The following is a 20,328-nucleotide window of genomic DNA, read 5'->3' on the forward strand; positions in this document are numbered from 1 at the left end:
CATATTTTTCCAGTTTCTCTCTCATTCTGAAACAAGTTTCAGCAATCCTGAGTTGCAGCATCAGTTACTGGAAAGTTTTTCCGTTGCTTTCTTGCACATAGGAGGTTGGTGGCTGTGATATTTATCGAAATATTGATTTATTAACTAGGCCTAACGGGAATTTTCAGGTCTCTTGGCTTTGTTTACAATCACTGTGAAGCTCCGGATACTCCAATAGGTGAGGGGAACATCTCCATATTTTTTTCAAGTTGCTTATAGGAAGAAACGTTGATTTTCTTTTATTGAAAGGAGAATGTATTTTTTTGACGATATTTTATTTCAATACTTTTTTTCAAAAAATTTGTCAGCAGGGGTAGTGTTGATTTGCTTTTTATTTGTTAAGTATGAACTTTTTTTGAAGTGACTAGTGCTTGTTATTTGCAAACAAAAAATAAGTGCACCGGCTGTATATTCTGACTAGTAAAATTCGATTATTATTTTTTTTTATATTTTTTTTTATCATTTGCTATTGACTAGCTCTGTCCCAAAAAAATGATGATGTCACTATTAATCAAAATAATAACAAAATGTTCCGAAATCAACAATAACACTGTGCATAAAATTCTTTACCAAACACTCGTTTTAAAAGGATTTTTTTCTTTTCGTTTTTGTTCCACTTACTTGTCGCATGTGCCGTTTACAAAAAAAATTATCCATCATATAACAAAAAACAAGTCAGTAATAACTACACCAACAGGTCCTCCTCAGTTATTTTCAAAAGTAAACAATTATTCCGAAGTCCACAGTAAATGTCAACAATCACAGTATTAATATTTCCAGTCTTTTCTAATAAGTCCACAGCTCACGTAATGCAACTCCGAACGACGACACAAGAGTAGGGCGAATCGAATCACTGACCACGGCGCGTGGTTTCACTCTCTGCGGCGTACGGAAGCTCTGCACGCCGGTCGCCGACCGCTCGGGCAACCGTGCGTAGGCCTATGCGGCGTATTAGGGGCTGCTCACAGACCAGCTCTGTCTGATGATTCTGCTGGCAAGCGCGCGCTGCTTCTACCCCTCTCCCCCTCCGCCAACCACCCGCTCGCAGAGGAGTGGTCAGGAGCAGAAGACGCAGACCAAAGGTCAACCCACCGCCGGTTGATTGGCAACACCCCCCTGAATGCACCCCCGCTTCTATCGCTATGTGGTAAGGAGCGATGCTGCTCCTGCTCTTACGCAATGCTCTCTGTGTGCCGCTTCGCCCTCTCTTACCCCTCTGGTGGGGTGGGGGGAGCGTCGTGGGGGTGCGGTAGGGGGGGGGGAGGGTGCTCCAACTATCGGTTGGTTCTATTTTCTGACTTTTCTGGGTCTCTAGTAGTGTAACAGTAACCTCCGTCGAGTCGTCACGCCGTCTGGATGGTTCTTAAAGAACTATTTGCCCAGACGGAGAGTTGTCGATTCATTAGAAAGCTTGGAGCTGAGGAAAGAGCCTAATTTCCATAAGATAACAGCCCGCTTTTTATTCATTCATTCATTTATTATTTTTTGGGGGGTACTAAAGATCTGTCTTTGTTTACATATATATATATATTCTTACTTCTTTCGTAGTTTTCCATGTGTTAAATAGAACTGGCCAATTTTTCGTGTCAAGCGTCGAGATTTGAGTTTTGGTTGTTTCAAGAAAATTGAATGCTTAATAATTTGACTAGTTTTTCAAGTAATTAAAATATTAAGAAATAAAGGTTAGAATGGAATGAATCTGGACCAAGACATTTCTTGGAAAAATAATAAAATAAGACATGATTCCTTGAATTTTGTAGTCCTCGATTTGAAAGTCAAGAAAGTTTTGATAATGAACAAAGGTGTGCTACATTTTCAATACATCAGATTTTTTTATTACTCTAAAATACCTTCTTGTTTAATTAATTAATTAATTTCGGTAGATACCTATGTTGAATCATAATTCGAATTTTGGCCCATCATAATATTGAAGTTCGATTACTTGGATTGCTTTTCACAGAATGATAATAATAAGATACCGAATGCGTATTTGAATCGTGATATTCCCATTATTGTGATAAAATGTATAAAAATCTTCTAGAGAATGTATCTAGAATTTCTATTCTAAATGCAGTTACGGATATTGATAGTGATGAATCAAATTAAAGTTTCCTGATATTAGGCATCCCTAATTATTTTAAAAAAGTTTTTAATTTAAAATAGTGCTTCAAAAATTTCTGAGAATGTACATTTAAATAATTTTTTGCCATTAAACAAAGTTTTTTTTTTTATTTAAATCTATGTATATGTTTTTAGCTACATAAGTAGCAAACGTGTAAGAGAAGGTTCAACACAATTTACTATTTGCATCCCCCGGGGGTGGATAGCAACAGCAATAAAAACTAATCTCAGCCTTAAATGTATCAATAAAGAGAAGGAGATAAACAGTATAAAGTGTTAATACAAATAAATGATAAATAGAATATGCTTACTAGATATATGTTATTGAGATATATGTTATGTTATTATCAAGGCGGTTTTATCAACTTATCTTCTTTTTTACACTGGAAGGCAAAAGAAATTCTCAGAGCTAATACTTTTGGGAATTCACTTGAGGTCAACAACCATCCCTACATATGCTGCACAATATTGTTACGATATCTTTCCGATACTGCACAACATTTGGAATATCGAACTTCGTCAATTGGATATTGTATAATAGTACGAATAAGAAGTTTGATTTAAAAGTATTAAGCTGAGATAGAAAGATCCTAATATTATCTAAACGATTTTAATTTTATCTTCATCTTTTTTCTATTAAATATAAGAAATAATAAATTTAACCTATTTATTTAAAAGCTTTCAATTTGTTATCTCATTTTATAAATATATGAGGGCTATTTTTGGAAGAACATTTGTATCTCGGAACCGTGATGAAATTTCGGAGAACACTTGAGACTGCACCCTCTTCTTCATAATTCCACACCACAGTATGGGGGAGAGGATTATCTAGGAAGAATATTAGGAAAATAAAGATGATATGTTCTTTGTTAAAAATCTGGTCTCTATTTCAATAGAGTCTATACAGAAAATCGGTAAATCGAATTCTTCTCTATTTATATGCAAGTTTTCTTCGACATTTCAAAAAACATACGGATTTTTAACCATAGCTTATAAAAGGCCTGCCCTCCAATTGGGAAATTTTGAATTTAACGTATTTAAATTGAATTATATTTTTATATAATTGAAATAAATATTGAAATTTTTTCCAAGGTAATTTTAGCAAAGGTTTATGGTAGGAGTAAAAAAGATGAAAAGAATGTTTTAGAATGAACCTGAATCTTGGATTAATTTTTGTATTCTAAATATGACAATTAATTTTTTTTCTAGATGGTATTGATTGATTCATTTGATTTACCAGTTCTTGAATTTCTCCTATAGGACGGATGCTGGGAGAATGAATCTCGTTATTTTGTGTCGCATTCAGATATAGGAAGCATCATTTGAGACCCTATTCTACTCTCGGATACGACAATAGATTGATGTTATTTAATCTAAAATAATATTTATGAATCAGATTTGCATAGAAAGAAGATTATTCTCGGAATTTCAGTCCTACACCTTTCGATCATGTAATATCCTGACCAAAACACGAATATCAAATCATCGCGGTGTTTCGATTGAAGAAAAGGTATCCAAAAAAAAAAAAAAAATTGTCTTTAGCATTTTTATAAGTAATTTCCGAAAATTTCTTCTGCCAGTAATTAAAGAATATTATTGGTTTCAAATTAAATCTAATATCTATTCATTCGTATTAATAAAATCAGTCCCTTTTTGGGTATGACTCTAAATATTAATTTGCGAAACAAGGATTTGTTTTTATTTCTTTTTATGATTCATCACAATTTTTTATTAGATTTTAAAATATACTAGTCACGATATCTGCATTGCTCGAAAAAGAAATATTTGTGAGACGAAGATAATGGCCCATTATATAGCATGAATTGCGAGACAATTTTTAAAACTACTTTTTTTTTTATCTATTGCCATAAATTTAAATATAAGCTCCTGGGCTGATATTATTGAAAAATATCAGTACGCAAAAAGGCCTGTTTTAATAAGTTTGGGAAGAAATGTGAATAAGAGTATGTTTATACATATACATATACATATACATATACATGTATATATATATATATATATATATATATATATATATATATATATATATATATATATATATATATTGCTTTATTCTTAGTTTTGAATAAAAGATTAATAAACTTTTAATAAGAAAGTTGACGATCACAAAAGTTGGATCAAAACGATCACAAAATAAAGGAAGGAAAAAATTAATACAGTTAAAATTTTCACCACACTGTCCAATGGTTAATGTAAATTTGTATTATAAAAGATTTTGTGTTTTCTTAGATAATTTTAATTTATTAATTAGATAATATGCTTATTGTATTTAACACGGAAGAAAAAGTTTCAATCGTATGATGTTCAATCAATTTATTTTAGATGCAAGATTTTAATTATGCATATTTTAAGTTTAAAATTAATTTCATAAATATCTGCCATCATCCGTTTTATTCTTTTAAACAGAATAGTACGCCTCGATTCGAAAAGAAAAGATTCCGTACATCTAAACTTTGTTCTGCAGTTTGCGAATATCGATTGATTTGTAAAATAAAAGTAAATAAATGAGGTCATTGTATGCATGCATTATAAAAAAGTATTAAATATATTATTAATAATAAAATATTAAAAAATATTATTCTTTCAGAAGCATATACATTTTCCCTCATAACAATGTTTTAAATAACTTTTTACTTTTTTCCCTATTTTATCCACTAACAACTCTTTCTTACTGGAAAAAATAATCGCAAACGCATTTCTATCAGAAAACATGTGTTGCCATTCCAGAATTAGGAATAAAGTTGTATAATTAAGCGTTAATGAATGATAATTAAAAGGAAGAAGCATATTTTAATAATTATAATTATTAGCAAATTTCGATGATATGTTTTAAGTCAAGAATTTTTTTCATTTTAATTTATAAATATAAAGGGACCTGATAAGAAAAGGTACTATGAAAATTTTCAGGGCCTTAACCTACAGCAAAATCCAAAGGACTTGAAATTAGCTTTTCTGCGAGAAACATATCGAAAAAGCAAGGTCGTGGGAAACATGGTAGTTGTTTTTTTTTAACAACGAAATTAGATGAAATCCTAAAAAATAAATAAATAAAATATTAGTAAATTAAAATAAATATTAAAAAATAATAAATAAATACTAAATACTGGAGTTAGTATTGATTAGGACCTATTTATTTTACTCAGAATAGTAATCGAAATTTAAATTTTTGTGACATATTTTTTATCTTTTTCGTTGGCTTTCGCTTATACACATCTTTGTAAAAAAAGTAAAAGACTCAAAACAATTTTTTTAACGAAATTTTATTCACTTGCTGAATTCCCCATTTGAAAGCAGCGCAGCATTATTTGTGACTGACTTTTAAATTTTGATTTAATATAAGACGAAAAGGAGAACAGTTGGGGCAAAATCACATTTAAAAGAGATCTACGGAATCGGTAGCAAAACACAATTCTGCGATACTAATCACGAGACTTTCATCGGAAAATTGCGACAACATAATAAGTGAGAGAAATGTGTGAATGAACATGAAAAACAAACAAACAAACAAAAAACATACATGTTTAGTAGAATCTAATGAAATAATTTTATGAAAAAAATTTTTTTTCGAATATTTTGATATCTGCAACTAATTGATATACTCAACGTTGCTCGGATCATTCATATATAAAAATATTTTTACCACATAAAACTACTTTTATATAAAGTATTACAATACATAAAGCAATTTTCAAGATATACGTATTGAAATAAAAGATAAATTAAAGTAATATGAGTTTTGAGTAATTAAAAATCTGGATGACGGCAGCAAAGGAGGATCTATAAGTTTCAAAATTATTTACGTTAAATTTTCTAAAGAATTAATAACAATTGAAAGAAAATTGTACAAAAACGAAATAATATCGTTTTTAATTTCAAGGAGGTATAATTTCTTTTTCTTTCTTTCTTTTTTTTTAATTATACTTTCCGTATGTAAAATATGGTATGTTTTAATGTATGTAAAAAAATAGTTTAAGGCTGTTGCGTCGTTGAACTTCTGTTTCCTTTACTCATAAAAACTTTATTTTCTTGTTTTTATTTGAAATTAACTTTTGCTTGCTTTTAGGCATTGTTAAATTGCTGTGATGAATTAAATGAAAAAGCAGTAAAAAAAAAAAAAAAAAAAAAATGTGTGGGAAAATGGAACAGAAATTTTAAAAAAAATTAGTGGTGACATTTTTTAATGTTAATATTCATTTTGATGGGGTAAGGATAGCCTGGTTGTTAAGGCATTGGACTCGCATCCCTTAGGTTGTGAGTTCGAACCCCTCCGGCTGAAGATTCTCCGTGTGTGGTGGCTGGCCCACGCATAAATCTGTCGTGGGTACAAAGTCCTCCATGTCAAGAGTAATATCACTGGGGGTACTGGTACGGGGGTACTGGTTCAGAGGTGATCGTTCTCTGATTCAGGTCTAAATTACGATTTGCGGATGAGTGAATGAAATGCATGAATGCCTTCTTCCCCGTAAGAAGAGTTCTCATGCGTGAGTATCAAAGCCATACTCTTGGATCTGGTTGGTGCTACTGTAAAAACAAGACACGCTGATAGATAACTGTCAGAGGGCTTGTACGGTGCCATAAGTCGCCTTAACTTTAATGCATTTAAATACTTTCAAAATTAGTTACACTTCAAAGAAATGTTGTGCAGAAAGGAAATGATGATGTGATTTTAAGTTTTAGAATGGCCTGAAAATATTTCTTCTGAAATAATTTCCTCACAATTTACTATGGAGAAATTTGAATTAATTTCTAATTAATTTTTGAACTTTGAAAATTCTAATGCTAATAAATGTTCAAATTTTGATTGAATTTTGTCCAGTTGTTTAAGAGAAATGGAACACACGTGCATACATGGCAGCAATGTCCTTTATTTAAATTAAGATAACGAATCCGGAAAAAGATAGTATTCTTGAGTTGCTTGGATTGCAAAATTTTGGTATTTGATTCAGGACTCAAAAAGCTCTGCTCTGTATCAGATGTAACTAATTTAATTTTATCTTACCATTGTATTTCGGGAAAAAATCGCGCCTTTGAATAAGCTTATTTCTAATAAAGTCAAATAAAATGCTGAACCATTAGTTAATGAAAAAAAGTAATATTTTTTGCAAAGGTTATATTAGTGCAAAGTGAGGCTCTTAAAATGAAATTTATTGTTAAAGATGAGGATCAAAACAAAAAAAAATCCTAAAAATATTAGTAGATAATATTGATGTTCTAAGAAATTTTAATTACAATTTAATTAGATTTTAATTTTTTAAATCAAGAAATTTCTTTATTATTCTAATTTTAATTGCTAAGGAATTAGGGTCAACGACTTTAGCAATTTTTTAGCGCTTTATGTTTTTGGAAGGTTGTTAATCTTTGCATATTTTCCATAAATAATTATTTACATATTGTAGTTCTTAATATATTTCACAATCCATATTATGGAATCTCTAATCAAATTTTCTTGTGTGCTGTACTAAACGCCATTTTTCATGTGGAATTAAAATTTAATTAAAATAAATCTATTAATTAGTGGTTAGGGGAAATATTGCATTGTCCTTGAGCACGCGCAACGGTACATAATTTCAAATTTAAAGAAATCTGTGAGTGAGAGAAAATTAGATTTCAACATCACACCTTTGCCGACGTTAGTCTAGTCAAGATAATTAAAGAGTACGGTAATAGTTAAGAAACTGATTAATGCACTCGTTGACAAAGCTTTCCGGCTCATTGAGGATAAGGACCATTGCTTAAGAGCATTTACTCATACTTTACTACAGGAAATACATTTTGTTTCTTATTGTTTCCAACGAAGCATTTTCTCTACTCAATGTTCATGTAAAATTACTTTTTATTCAATTGTCGAATGTATGTGTGATATAATTCTCATTGATAAATGTAATTCTGCGGATAACATAGGTTAATTTGGAGATATCGATTTTTAAATAAGATCTTGGGGAAAAAATATGGTAATATTGTTCTGAAATTGTTCACTATATATATTTATATATTTCTTTTAGAGGAAGAGAGAGAGTGAGAGAGATTAGTATCGAAAGATTATATTGCAATTTTAAAATAATAATTTTTTTAAAAGTTTTTTTTTAATCGGCATTGCTCAATGCTTCTTTTTTTATTCCACCCCCCCCCCCCCCCCCGAATTTCGAGTCATAGTTAAATTTGTCATATGGAAGTAGAGGCATTCTTTCTCCCACAGAGGAAAGTTGAGCATGAAAAAAAAAATTAATATGATTTTATCTAAGGCAATCTTATGTTCTTTATTATTTTTTTAATTTTTTATTCATTTATTTTAATGAATTCATTTTTAAAACTAATCATTGATAGACTAATTAATTTCCTAAGTATTTGATATAAATTCTTATTCCCGAATTATTTTTTTATCCTATTTACTTTAGCAATCAAGTTAATCAGTAAGCTTTGTTTTAATTTAGTTGATATTTTTTATTTAACCATTTTTAAGTAATTCGTTAATTCGGATTTCTTTAATTCCATTTTTTTAAATTAACCATTTTAATTCCATAGTCTGGAAATTTTTAATTATACTGCTTAAATTTTTTTAATTCGCGTGCATATTATTTTTTATTATCTTTTCATAACTGTTGATTCTATTTATAGTTTCAGAGAATAATAAAGACGTCATACATGTCATCAATGCTTCCAAAATCTGATCTTAAATCAGAACAAAATCTGATCATCCTTGATCCACACCTGCTGTGAAAAGAGTTTTTCTCTTTCTTTGTTATAAACAGAAAGTCAGTGAGAGTTTTATAAGAGGACAATACCTCAAGAAACATCAGGATCATGGCTTTTTCTTTGAGCAGGTGTATAACAGACCCCTATGCCGTTATACGACGTGACAACTTAGGGGCACTGCTCCCTTTTTTTAAGGGGGTCTGCCTCACTTCCTGCTAGAGAAACGGGGTGGAAAATCAATATCATTGCTAAGCGTTCCAAATATGCTTATAATAGATCCATTCTGTTAACAAATAGTTTATATATAAAATGAATCAAAGAAGAAAATGCAGGAAGAGTTTTAAGTATAGTAAACGTAAGTGAACTTGTTACTAGAATCATTTTTTATTAACTCATATCTTTTTTTCACTCGAATTATTTTTAGTTACTCATATCATTTTTTCATTAAGAAAGGCCTTTTTATGCTTTGACTATACGCTATAGTAACTGATAAAACTTCATAAATATTGCTCACAAAATATTATATTTGGCTATCAATGATGTGTCATACAATCTAGATGCTATAAAATAAAACGTCGATCTAATGGCTAATTGCTAAAAGTTAGTAATAATTCTATCGGATTAAAAAGAAATATTTGGTCTTTTATCCATATCTCAAAAGTTGCTATCTATTGCCTCTTTCCACTATTTTTCTTCGTTATTTTGTGATATGGTGTGCTGAATTTATGTACTTTATAATAAAATAATACATGCATAATTATTTTTCTATGTTTTGGTACGATTTTTGTATGACAATACGGTAACAATAAGCTATTCTAAGAACAAAAACAATTTTTTTCCTTTTATGCGCAAAAATCAAGAACGTCCGACGATAATCCACTTTAAAAGGTCAGTTTTAAAAAAATGAAAAGCAGCAACACGCTGCTAATTAGATCAGTAGAATTACTGATAAAAACATCATAAATATCATTAACTTATTATTTGGTGATCAGTAACGAATTATACAATCTCGAAATTGCCGTTAAATAGATCAGTAAAATTACTGATAAAAGCGTCATAAATATCACTCATTTGTTATTTGGTGATCAGCAACGAGTTTACAATCTGTGAATTATAAAATAGTTTCTTGCACCCATATTTAGAAATTTCGCCAAACGTTAAGCAAAAATCTATTGGGGGGGGGGATTTGAGAAACATTTTGGAATTGTTTTTTCTCAATGTCCAAACAGCTGATATTTTTTTCTCTATTTCTCTCATTTACTTTTTCATTAGGTATAGTATAATTCTGTTGCACATTCGGTAATGAAGTACACTGCATGTTATAACACTTTTCATATAAAAGCACGATTCTTTTCTGACCATGAAATAAGTATAGACTTCTGTATTAATATGATGTGTTATTTTTAATACTTTATGCTTATTATTATGTAATACTTACGAACGATCAAGATTCATTTAAAGTGAGTAACTACGTTAAATATCTAATGCTTGGTGAAAATGTCGAATATTTTTTAATTCAATGTTTTTAATTTTAAAGAGTTTTCTTAACAAAATCATCTGAATTGTGTTTCATTCGCTGGAGATTATATTCATTCTTGCATTTTCAAAATCTTTACACAAGTTTTAACGTAATTTTTTTCAATTTCTAAGTTTTTATAATATTTTCTTAAGGCAAACATCATAAATTTAAATCTAATTGTATTTTTTGTTTGAATATGGTATAGGAATTTCTCAATAAGCTTCGCAATTCTTGAACAACAAAAAAAGAAATCTGATCGTTTAAAAAGTTTTTCCAATTGTTTTAATTCCTCAAAATGCGAAGCAAAATTTAAAAAAAAATTATATTATTTATTATTCGAATTCAAATATTTTAAGATTGGATTAAAAATACAGCTTATTGTTTTCATTTATGTAAGTAGGTAATATCTTTCTTAACTCTAAACTTGACTCGAATATTGAAATGAGGCACATTTCAGGGGCACAGTTACAATGTATCGATGAAATGTCAGTATGTTTGGTTTTAAGCTATCTGCAAATTTTGAATTGATAAATTTCTAAATTGGAAGATATTTGGAACTATTTTTAAAACACACACACACACATTCCAAATTCTATCAATTTTCATAGCACTGATTAACGTTTAACTCATTTTTGTTTTAATTTTTACAACACATACATTTTCCGCTTCAAATTAAAAAAATTTTTCAATCTAATTAATGCAAAAATTCAAATATTTTAGTACTTTATAAGCATTTTAGGCAACATTAAATGGTTAAAATTGCAGAATTCTACTGATAACGATTTGTTACTGTTCTTTTGGTATTCTAACAATTTTCGATGAACAATGTCGAATAATAGGCTCAAATATCTAATCTTCAGATAAAAGTCATGACAATTACTGCTCCTTTTATAGAGTGCTATAGACAATTAAAAGCATAGTTTTTTAATTGTTTTTTTCATGTCTAGGAATTCTTATATCATATTTCTCTAATCATAAAGCCTTGTTTATTTTTGGTGTTTTAGCAATTTTTGATAAAAAATAGAAGTGAACAATGTCGAATAATGGGATCTTTTTGTCACTAAGGAATACCCATTTATAATCATTCCTAGGTCCGAGCTTCATTTTTTTTGTGTCAGTTTTAGATTGCGACTCTTAAGTTAAGTGATTCATCCATATTCACTACTTCTCTTTCACAAGGTTTACAGGATGTTTCTAAAATCCTAGAAAAAGTTTTAAAGGATTTCAGGTATTTAAAAAGATAAATATGTCAATTCAATATGGGGTTCCATGTATTTGTCACCACTTCTACTGTTGGAGCACTACAGAGAGGTCTTTGCCGATGAATTGAATGATATTGAAGAGATAGATGCGCAGAGTAAGTGTAATGAAATATAAATTTGCAATAGTAAAGCAATAAAGCTACAATATGTAAAACTTAAATCACTTTGAATGACATATCATTAAATACTTTAATTAAATACTTCAAAATTTAATGTTATTAAAGACAAAGTTTTTATTCTTGATACTGACAAAGAGCTCTTTGTAACGGCTCTTGCCTGTGAGTGTATAAAACATGTTCTGCTATAAAAATGAATTATTTATTATTGACCTATTCTGAAAACTATCCCATGAATTCAGATGATCTCATGAATTTGTTTGTATAAGTTGATTTTGAATTTTATAAATTTCTTGTTAGAGAATGTTTAAATTTATGAAAAGTGACTGAAACATAAAATTTGAATATACTTCCACTATTATCTTATTGGCTTAAAAATTTACTTACTTTAACTTCAAGGATTATACAAATTTAAGAAATCTGATCTATTACCATTAGAGACATAGATCCAGACACAAAATGAGACACTATTGTCCGGTAAAGCAAGAAGACTCGAGAAAAGAGGAAGAGCTAAGAATAAAGTAATATTCTCAGTCGTAAAGCTACGGTTTTTAATTGGAATAGTACCAGGAAATCTTTACTTGGGGCACAACAGTTACTTTGCCAAGTTTGCATGAATCATCAGAAACAATACAAATTTTAGGACACTCAATTTTGCTTCCGGAATAATTGCACGATGGAGGTAATTTTTGTTGATTTGCTTCGATCTTCTGCAACAGCCATATTGCTCTCTGAACTAAAGTAGGAGAAATCAATGCTTTTAAATAATTTTTGTTCTATTTTGGGGCTGGTATTTTATTGTTTTCTTTGATTAAACAAAAAATTTCAAAAATCTGTCTTTCTCCTTTGTGGCCATCTGAATCCGTAATAAATTAATTTTTTATTCGATCACAGCTCAAGATATTGATGTTTTTTATATCAAAATATTGATGTAAAAATGCAGAAAAAAAAAACACAGCAAAATTATCGATTTTAAATTTCAAAAATCATGAAGTCGTGAGTTGAAATCGCAAGTCATTGATAATATCTAAAATATTTTTGACAAAAATTTGATTGCTAGGGCTTGTTGATATGATGCGGATGGTTGAAGAAAGGGATGATGAAATGTCTGATCAAAATAGATATTATATAGCTTCAAAACCGAGCCTTTTACAACAAAATTAACACTCACTCTAAATGATTCTATAACTGTTATTGTTTCGCTGTTAACCCTATAGTGCACATATTTTTTTTATTTTTCAATAAATATTGTATAAATATCTATAAATAATGATAAAAAATATAAGAAAAATAATTTAAAAATTAAAAATAAATTTAAATTATTAATTAAATTTAATTGGTTTAAAAAGCTCTCATTATTTAATCAAATTTCTTCTTTAATCAAAGATTGTAATAAGTGAGTTATTTGATTAATTAATTATTACATTTTTAAAAATTAATTTTGAAGGGTGAATAATGTGACTCATACATTTGCAGCAATTAAATTTTGCTTATTTTCAAGTTGCTCTAATCCAAGTAATAGAAATATGTATCAATGCACGATGTAAAACGTCACATTTATCATTAATGTGTTGCTGAAGTAAAAACGATTATAAAAAGTTTTAAACATATGTATGTAAAAATATAATATATAATTAATTGTTCCTTTATTAACTTTTTGACGTACTTTTACAGAACTTAGGAGAAAGAATTACTGTCATAAAAAGCAATCGATATTAGTGATAATTTTTTAAAGAAATTAGAATGATTTTAAAATAACTGTATTATTCTGTTTTCAGTTTAAAGAAAAATTATGGAAAATTATCAAAGATAGCAATTTAGAGATGTTTGTTTTTCATGATCACGTGTACCAATTGCATGAATTTTGAAAAATGTATATTTTATATTGTATAATAAAATAATGAATAAACATGAAGACAAAACATGTATACTGAAAATGTTTATTTTTTTATTTACATATATTTATTATAAAAATTACATATATTTATTACAAAATATTATGTTATACTGGTCTCAATACCTGATGTTAAACTGACTCTGCTTTAGAATTTGAAAATTCTGGATCTGAAACAAAAACAAAAATCGTAAATTCATGCTTGATGTGAGTTTGCCATCGCTGATCAAACTTTCGGCTCTTTGATTTGACAAGAAAACTTTCGGAAGGTTGTATTTTACAAGAAAGACTAGAAAAATGGGTACGTATTCATATTATAGTAATGGCTCATATCTAAAAGATACATCGCAAATGTAATGAATTGCTATAGTATTTTCAAAATAGGACGTTAACCAATCTTTTCATATCTGATTCTTTTGGTTTTGTATTTTTCACTTTACTTTTACCATCTTTATGGATATTCAAAAATTAATTTTAAACAACTAAGCATTGTTAATAATTTAGTTCAAAATAAATCTCACTGTTATTTTTTACTCAAACTCTTTATTTTTTAAAAATCTTTGAAAAAAATCCCTGAACTGAATTTTTTTTTGATATATTTTTGAAGCACTGTTTCTTCAAAACTACGCCTTCATTAGAAATTCTGTTAACGGCATTACCGGGAATATAGAAAAGCTTTAGGGTTGACTTGATTTACATGATTAATGTCCATTTTTGAAGTTGAAAATGATTATTCTGGCACGAATATCATAATTTTGAATTTTCATCCAATTATGAGATTCGTCTCATTCAACTGACATTCCACTCTCCAGGATTTCACGCCACACCAATGTGAGGATTTGGCTTCTGAAAGCAGACCAGTAGTATCCATTTATATATGGAGATTCAGTTGATATTTTCAAAATCAAAGTATTTTAAGACAACTAATGATCCCAGAAAATTAAAAACATTTTCGTGGGCATTTTACATGAGAATAAAGAAACAATAATAGAGCACTTATTTTTAAATGATCCTTAAATATAGTCTGATGCAATTTTCTTTATATGACTGACCAGAGCTCAGTCTTCATTATTTTGAATTATATGATCATTTATCAGGCGCTCCAATTTAATGCAATTATTTTCAACATTTTCCAAATATCAAATGCATCAAACACTTTTTTTTAAATATTGAATTTTTAATACTGTCCATTTTTAATACTGCAATTTATAATGTTGGATACTGTCCACCTCTTATAAATTAATACAAAAGAAACACTATGCAATGTATAATTTTATTAAAATATTATAGATTATCGAGTAAGATCAGCAGGATATATATTAAAACTATCGATTACAGAGAATTCTAATTTAGTAAATACTTTAATTTACTTGATTTTTTTTTATGTTTGTGAAAATTAAATTTTTCAATTCATTTTTCTTTTGCTTACTAGAGTTGTAAAAATTTACCTACTTTTAATTTCAGGATCCCGTTACACTCTTTTCCTATTTTCAGAATTTAACTCTGAATTTAATTAAATTAAATGTCCATATTATCAGCGCCTTATAGCCATGAGTAAGCGAAAATGTATTTTAAAATTCTATAATATATATAATAATAAATTACAAATTAAAGTGAAAGTAGTTAAAAAAGTATATATTTTAATAATATAAGGTGTTTAAGGTATTTTTAAAGGAAGGTTTTTAAATACTGGTATTACTAATTCAATCATAAAAGCAGTCTTTTCTTAAATCCATAGATGATGTTGTCAAAAAAAGAATTACTGAAGTCTCATAATAATTCCAATGAATTATAAACATTTTTATCTAATCAGCATGGGAATTTGTTTATTTTAATTTAAAGCATTTAATTTTGAAAATTATAATAAAATATATTTTTGTACTTTATAATTAATATTTCTCATTTCCAAAATATGAAAAATTCGTAAAAGATGTTATGACAACCAGTTATTCAAAAATTTTCAAGATTGATGAGTAAAGCACAGGAAAGATAATTCATAATGACTTTACTGATTTTTTATTCACAAATAATTCAGATTTTCCTATATGCATTCAAAACTAAATTTTAAAAATTATTTTTGTTAATAAACATGAAATAAACTAACATTGTTTGTACCATATCTTTTCCCATTAATTCTTCTTTTTATATCTACTTCTATTTCTGAAAAGGAAAAATAAAGCAATGCATGCAATGTAAAATTAAGATTAATATTTTTAATCAATATGATTTTTATAAAAGGTAATTACCTTGATATAGCAGACAATCTTTATACACTCATTTAAGATGTTTACACAAACATTTTAAAAATTCTTCAATTAATGAGAAACTTTTAACGAAATAAAATTATTAATTTAATTATAATTGCCATGTATGAAATAGAATTCTGAAATTCAATACACTGAATATGCTTGGTTAAAATATGTAAGGAGACTCTTTAAATGCTTTGAAATTTCAAATTAATGATTGCACTGTACATTGAAGTATATCAAATGGCACTTACTTTGAATTCAAATGTTTGATTTCATAGAGTTTGTTATTTTCAGATGTCGTGAAACTTAATATGCATTTGATTGATTTACTTTTTGAAACTGATTGAATTTGGATTCTAAAAGCCGGAATGTTTAATCGTCCCAACAAAGAGCTTGAATGTTAACAAAATTTGAGAAATCAAATTAAAAGATTAAATACTTCGCCCATTGCATTCAGTCCCGACGAAGATTGGTGGTGCTCAAATTTCAGTTATTTGAAACATTCTTTCGATCGAGGCTTCAAAGCTAAAACTGAATGCTTTTGTATCAGAATGATAAGTGCGTTTCATTCATATTTGTTGAAAATAATTTTTAATGATGAATTTAATCTATTAAAATAATATAAATTAATCTATTAAAATGAATTTGATAATTAAAATAATAAATAAAAAATTTAATCTATTAAATTAGACTCATTTTTTTAAAAGTGGCATAAAGCATTTCTTTATTCTGAAATGACATACAATACGTGTAATTCTTATAAACTCTGTTTAGGATTGATATTATCGTTATTAAGAGCTAAGAATATATAGAAATTACTCGATATAAGCATACTAAGGAAGCAAGGTGTGAGGTACATTACAGATTTCTATCGTATTAACCTTTTATATCCGACACTACTTGATACATACTCTATAAAGTAATATTTTAATTACAATTGTATATTCATAATAAGATTCATATATTAATTCATATATATAATAATCATTAAAAATATTCATATAGTTTCGTATGCCCCCCTTTTGTTAGAGAAGAATTTCATAATCGGTTCACTCTTCTTCTTATACTAGAATTCGGAAAATTGGTCTATTAGTTGATTCTCGATGACAATTAAATATTTTAAATACTTAGTTATCAAATAATATATTAACTTGACTAAAAATCGATTTCATAGAGGTAGTGTTATCATAATATTATGTGGAGCAGTGTCAATTTTTAGATTTCGTAATATTTGTAATCATGAAATAAATTATATTTAAGACTAAAGAAAAAAAAAAAAAAAAAAAAGAAGAGAAAATTTTTAAGAGTGAATTTCATAGTGTAGTTAGAACTAAGAAATACTTTTTTTTTTTTGTCAAATATCAAGAAATTAAGACGCAATGTTTTCATAAATATTGAAATTCTAAGATATTCATCAAAGGTCAAAATATATTAAATAAGAGATTGAAATTCCAATTTATTTCAAATGTTTCTATCAGAATCTCAGAAATTTACGGTTTTGTTTTGAAATGCATATTTTGGATAAAAATAATTTGATGTAAGAAATTATGATTATTATAAAAAGATAAGAACTACAACTTTTTTCTTTGAATCTCTCTAACTATCATCGGAATACTTATTATTCTCTAGTAGATCATTATATATAGTCAGTTATATATATATATATAATTAGAATATCTATTGTTATAAATTTAGAAAATTAATGGAAAATAATTTTTTTCAAGGTAAAATTTTACATGACGGATTAGAACATGAAATGGCAGACGAATTAGCATAATGTTTTGGAAGCAGCATTGTTGCATCAGCGTAACCATACTCAATTTCAGGATAAGACAAAAGTGTTTAACAATTATTTCTAAAGCCACAATGAATATTATAAAAAATAAAAAATAAAACATTGAAAAAATAATTATTAAAGCATTAAAAAACCTTTTATCAGTGTATAAAAATAACTTTTTTTTAATCAGAAATCTGGAATTAAAGAAAGCACCATGAGATGCAAAAAAATAGATTTAGGGTGCCATAATAAATATAATAAGAAAGAAGAAAAAATGTGAACATTTATTAAATAAAAATCAAAATATATTATAATTGTAATTGCAATTTAACTAATTTGAAATGTTTCTGTTTATACCGTAAGATTTTTCTTTTTTGCATTAAGCATATTATTTTTGAAAAGAAATACGTAAAAGAAAATTTTTTTTCCTTTCTAATATACTGGTAAACTCACTTTTAAGATTTTTTTTTAAAAAAATATTTATTGTTCCTGACAGTATTCAAAAGAATAAGTAATACTTGATAATAATCTGATAAAATACAATATGTTATTACTGAAAGCAGAAATATAAATTTAGTTAAACTTTTAATTTAGAAATTAATTTAGTTTTTAATTTAGAAATTTACTTTTTAATTTAAAAATTTAAACAAGTTAATTAATTCCGGAAAGAAGAGGTCAAGCATTTTCCATATTATAACTTCTCACTAATCGATACTTTATTATCATGTTTGATAATAAAGATTTGATGCTTTTAAATCATGTTTGATTTTTTATTCATACTAAAGGTACACAGAAATCTCTCTGACGAAAGCAATGTCTGAGATTTAAAAAAAAAAAAAAATGTTATGTACAAACGTATTTACTCAGAAAGATTTAAAAATATATTTAAAGTAACAGAAGGTTACAGAAAGTGAAACATCGTATTTTTTAATGATGCTGATGTAGCGGGCATATTTACTTACTAAAAAATGATGAAATGCAAATGGCTGCAAAAACGATAGAACTAAATTACGAAAATTTTGGTTAATATTATAATTTAATTAAAAAACTATGCATATTTTAAAACAATTTTATAAAATGAAAGCTGAAAAACGAAATAAATAGTTTTTCAGATATAATTTTAAAAAATTATAATTCTTTTTTTATATTATTGATTAAAATTGCTAATTCAGATTCATTGGCAATGCTTAAATATCTATAGAATTCCACTGAAGTTGAAATTAATGAAAAACTGAAATACGTTATTCACTTTTTTAATGTAAACATTTGTAACCAATTAATGAAAAAGTGTATATGAAACATGCATTTCAATGATCTGTAAATAAATAATAAAAAAAAAAAAACATCGATTCGAATTCGATTAGACTCAGAAATGCAGGATTTAGACACGAAAATCGTTATTCGAGTTTGTTGCATATTTAAAGTTCTTCCTTGTTTGCATCTCCATTTTGTTACGAAATATCTAGGAAGGGAAGAGTGCAAATGTTGAAAATTTTTTTCCTGTTTCTGTCCCGCAGTGCAAGTGGACAGCAGGGAAGAGCTGTTCGTCGCTTCCTTCCGCAAGAGCTTCCATCCCATTCCTCGAAGTCAAGCAGGAAGAGCAACCACACCACCAAGTTCCGTCTTCAGGTGAAGCGGTCTCCTCTGCACGACATCGGAGAAAAACAAGGGCCAACGCCTGCTTTCGGGCAACTGCTACGTCCGATTCCAGAAGTTTTCTGGAAATCAGATGACGATCTGATTTCCAGAAGACGATCTGCTGACCACAAAATGAGAAGTAATTCGTGTGCGAAGATGAACTTGAAGAGTTCCTTTTGCGATGGGAGTGTATTTAGAATAAAGTCTCCCTGTGTGGTTAAAGTTTTCCTGTTTAGAGCACTTAAAGGGGGGGGGATACATAGGGATTTTAAATCTTATTTGGATTTAACAAAAAACACTCCATATTTTATAGTAATTTTAAAAAAGAAGAAGAAGAAGAAGTCTGATAACAAATGAAACGAACAAAAATAAAAGTTTACTTCTTCAGAGCACTTTAAGAGGATAAAAACAAAAACACAATTGATCTTAAATTTTAGATAAATTTTCAAAAAATTACTCTATATTTTAAACAAATTTTTTTGTTGTCAAAAGATTTGTCTGTCTGGCTGTACGAACATAAATGAAGAACTTAACTATAAATAAAGTATTTAACATATTTAAAAGGCACTCATACATCACTTTTAATTTTAAAATTCGTTTTCCGAAACATTGGTATTCAAAGTTCTCTTCCAGCGCTACTAAAAATTACGTCGACAGTTTTATACACTTTAAGTTATAATACTTTTTTTAAGAATGGATATAAAAGTTTAGTATTTTAGCTTCAAAATCATTTTAGAGACTTTGTGCATTAATAAAATATTATGTATAATCTGGAAAACATAAAAGAAATGGATGTAATATACCCTTAATACGAAAATACACTGAATATTCTATTTGATCATAGAATTTGTATAATTATATGCTATGGCGGATATAATTTAGATTTTCTCAATTTCAGGGGATACTTTTTTACTCATTTATTTTTATCTAGATACAAGATGGCCATGAAATATTTTTCTTGTTTGGAGGCGTCGTCAGATAAAACTAATGAACGGATAT

General features: G+C 27.9%; 1 long non-coding RNA gene across 1 annotated transcript; it reads left to right on the forward strand.

The window, feature by feature from the left end:
• Window positions 1-81: 81 nt before the first annotated feature.
• Window positions 82-19,672, forward strand: LOC129981199 (uncharacterized). Its single transcript, XR_008785291.1, has 3 exons — window positions 82-217; window positions 13,818-13,966; window positions 19,209-19,672. It is a non-coding gene; the product is annotated as an uncharacterized LOC129981199 (long non-coding RNA).
• Window positions 19,673-20,328: the final 656 nt, after the last annotated feature.

This window comes from Argiope bruennichi, chromosome 8 (assembly GCF_947563725.1).
Source record: "Argiope bruennichi chromosome 8, qqArgBrue1.1, whole genome shotgun sequence".
NCBI classification, from domain to species: domain Eukaryota; kingdom Metazoa; phylum Arthropoda; class Arachnida; order Araneae; family Araneidae; genus Argiope; species Argiope bruennichi.